The following is a 3481-nucleotide window of genomic DNA, read 5'->3' as shown; positions in this document are numbered from 1 at the left end:
ACGGCGAAAACAAAATACATGCAACCAAGCTTTTCCCCAGCATTTGATTCACGTTCTGGCTGCCAACTCGAACGTTTTAATTTTCACGACACCTCAACGGTGAATGCGGCTGGATTTTTCGTGCATAGAGCTTGAATTTTTTCCCCGTCATTTCACGGGTTTGTGAAATTTACTAGATTCAGAACTTCAACAACGACAAACCTAAATTTTTTTTTCAAAATGTGCGACAATTCAACAGATTGAGGTTAGGGAAAGATGAATATTGAAGAATAGTATAAAATAAAATATGAAACAAATATTATCTAAATGTAACAATTTTTGCAACCAATAGTGTAGAATGGGTTTTCCCCTTCATTCCCCGAAGGTAGAAAAAAAACCCGTTAAGATATGCAGATGATAGCACCACCTATGATAGTGAGCCAACTAGGAGACCTTAGAGTTCGAGAAAAAAAGGAGTGAGAGCAAAAGTCCTGCGAACGGCAAGGTGTGCTAGAACTAACGGCTTAAACGCACGAAAGGTGAAATCGTCGTTTTTTGCAGTCCCTCGCTTTGGACACTCCGGCCGGATAAATATTTACATGCGTCATTGCGTTGGATTGTTTTGTTGGAAAAAAAATTAATTTTAAAGAAAAAAAAAGTAATTTAACGAAAATCAATTATAGACATAGACTTTGAAACCACATAATTTATTTGAAAGTTCCAGTTTTAGATAATGAACTGTAATATCACGTACTTTTTTCTACTCAGAATTATCTTTTGAACATAATTTTTGCTGAAACGGGTGCGAATTCCGTGCCTTGTTCAATTAACAACAAACACAAGTTGTGCGTGTGATTTTTTTTTTTTTTCAAACTACGTGTAACGAAACGTCTAGACGAATTATTACAATTCACCTTTCATGGTGGATTCTGGTGTCCGCTAATATAATTTTCGTGTAGAAATTCCAATTGCAGCTCAATCAGTAATTATCCCGTACATTTAAATAAATTATTAGAAAACAGCGCAGAAATGCGAAGCACAATGTGCTCAAAATAAAATATTCGTACAATTATTGTCAATTGTAATTATGATGAACTTTTAAATTTTGAAAATATCAATTTTGACAATTTTGATTTCTACAATTCTTGTCAAATAATTCTCCAATTCTTGTCAATTGTGAATACGATGAACTTTTTAATTTTGAAATATCAATTTAGACAATTTTGAAAATATCAATTTAGACAATTTTGACAATTTTGAAAATTTTGAAAATTTTGACAATTTTGACAATTTGGACAATTTTGACAATTTTGACAATTTTGATAATTTTGACAATTTTGACAATTTTGACAATTTTGACAATTTTGACAATTTTGACAATTTTGACAATTTTGACAATTTTTGACAATTTTGACAATTTTGACAATTTTGACAATTTTGACAATTTTGACAATTTTGACAATTTTGACAATTTTGACAATTTTGACAATTTTGACAATTTTGACAATTTTGACAATTTGACATTTTGACAATTTTGACAATTTTGACAATTTTGACAATTTTGACATTTTTGACAATTTTGACAATTTTGACAATTTTGACAATTTTGACAATTTTGACAATTTTGACAATTTTGACAATTTTGACAATTTTGACAATTTTGACAATTTTGACAATTTTGACAATTTTGACAATTTTGACAATTTTGACAATTTTGACAATTTTGACAATTTTGACAATTTTGACAATTTGACACTTTTGGACAATTTTGACAATTTTGACAATTTGACAATTTTGACATTTTGACAATTTTGACAATTTTGACAATTTTGACAATTTTGACAATTTTGACAATTTTGACAATTTTTTTGACAATTTTGACAATTTTTGACAATGTTGACCATTTTGACAATTTTGACAATTTTGACAATTTTGACAATTTTGACAATTTTGACAATTTTGACAATTTTGACAATTTTGACAATTTTGACAATTTTGACAATTTTGACAATTTTGACAATTTTGACAATTTTGACAATTTTGACAATTTTGACAATTTTGACAATTTTGACAATTTTGACAATTTTGACAATTTTGACAATTTTGACAATTTTGACAATTTTGACAATTTTGACAATTTTGACAATTTGACAATTTTGACAATTTTGACAATTTTGACAATTTTGACAATTTTGACAATTTTGACAATTTTGACAATTTTGACAATTTTGACAATTTTGACAATTTTGACAATTTTGACAATTTTGACAATTTTGACAATCTTTGACAATTTTGACAATTTTGACAATTTTGACAATTTTGACAATTTTGACAATTTTGACAATTTTGACAATTTTGACAATTTTGACAATTTTGACAATTTTGACAATTTTGACAATTTGACAATTTGACAATTTTGACAATTTTGACAATTTTGACAATTTTGACAATTTTGACATTTTGACAATTTTGACAATTTGACAAGTTTTTGACAATTTTGACAATTTTGACAATTTTGACAATTTTGACAATTTTGACAATTTTGACATTTTGACAATTTTGACAATTTTGACAATTTTGACAATTTTGACAATTTTGACAATTTTGACAATTTTGACAGTTTTGACAATTTTGACAATTTTGACAATTTTGACAATTTTGACAATTTTGACAATTTTGACAATTTTTACAATTTTGACAATTTTGACAATTTTGACAATTTTGACAATTTTTGACAATTTTGACAATTTTGACAATTTTGACAATTTTGACAATTTTGACAATTTTGACAATTTTGACAATTTTGACAATTTTGACAATTTTGACAATTTTGACAATTTTGACAATTTTGACAATTTAATTTGACAATTTTGACAATTTTGACAATTTTGACAATTTTGACAATTTTGACAATTTTGACAATTTGACAATTTTGACAATTTGACAGTTTTGACAATTTTGACAATTTTTGACAATTTTGACAATTTTGACAATTTTGACAATTTTGACAATTTTGACAATTTTGACAATTTTGACAATTTTGACAATTTTGACAATTTTGACAATTTTGACAATTTTGACAATTTTGACAATTTTGACAATTTTGACAATTTGACAATTTTGACAATTTTGACAATGTTGACCATTTTTACAATTTTGACAATTTTGACAATTTTGACAATTTTGACAATTTTGACAATTTTGACAATTTTGACAATTTTGACAATTTTGACAATTTTGACAATTTTCACAATTTTCACAATTTTCACAATTTTCACAATTTTCACAATTTTGACAATTTTGACAATTTTGACAATGTTGACCATTTTGACAATTTTGTGAATGGTTCGGCAAGTTTTGTTAAATTCGATGATAAGAATTTTTTCTACATCATTTGTTTTTCAAATAAAGAATAACAAAAGTTGAATGACAAAGCAAAGTATTTCCTCGACTCAATTTGTTTTGCATAAATTGTGCTCTCGTTCTAGAATCGGTTGGTAAT

The sequence above is a fragment of the Uranotaenia lowii genome, chromosome 1, assembly GCF_029784155.1.
Source record: "Uranotaenia lowii strain MFRU-FL chromosome 1, ASM2978415v1, whole genome shotgun sequence".
NCBI classification, from domain to species: Eukaryota; Metazoa; Arthropoda; class Insecta; order Diptera; family Culicidae; genus Uranotaenia; species Uranotaenia lowii.
This window is presented reverse-complemented; position numbering follows the sequence as displayed.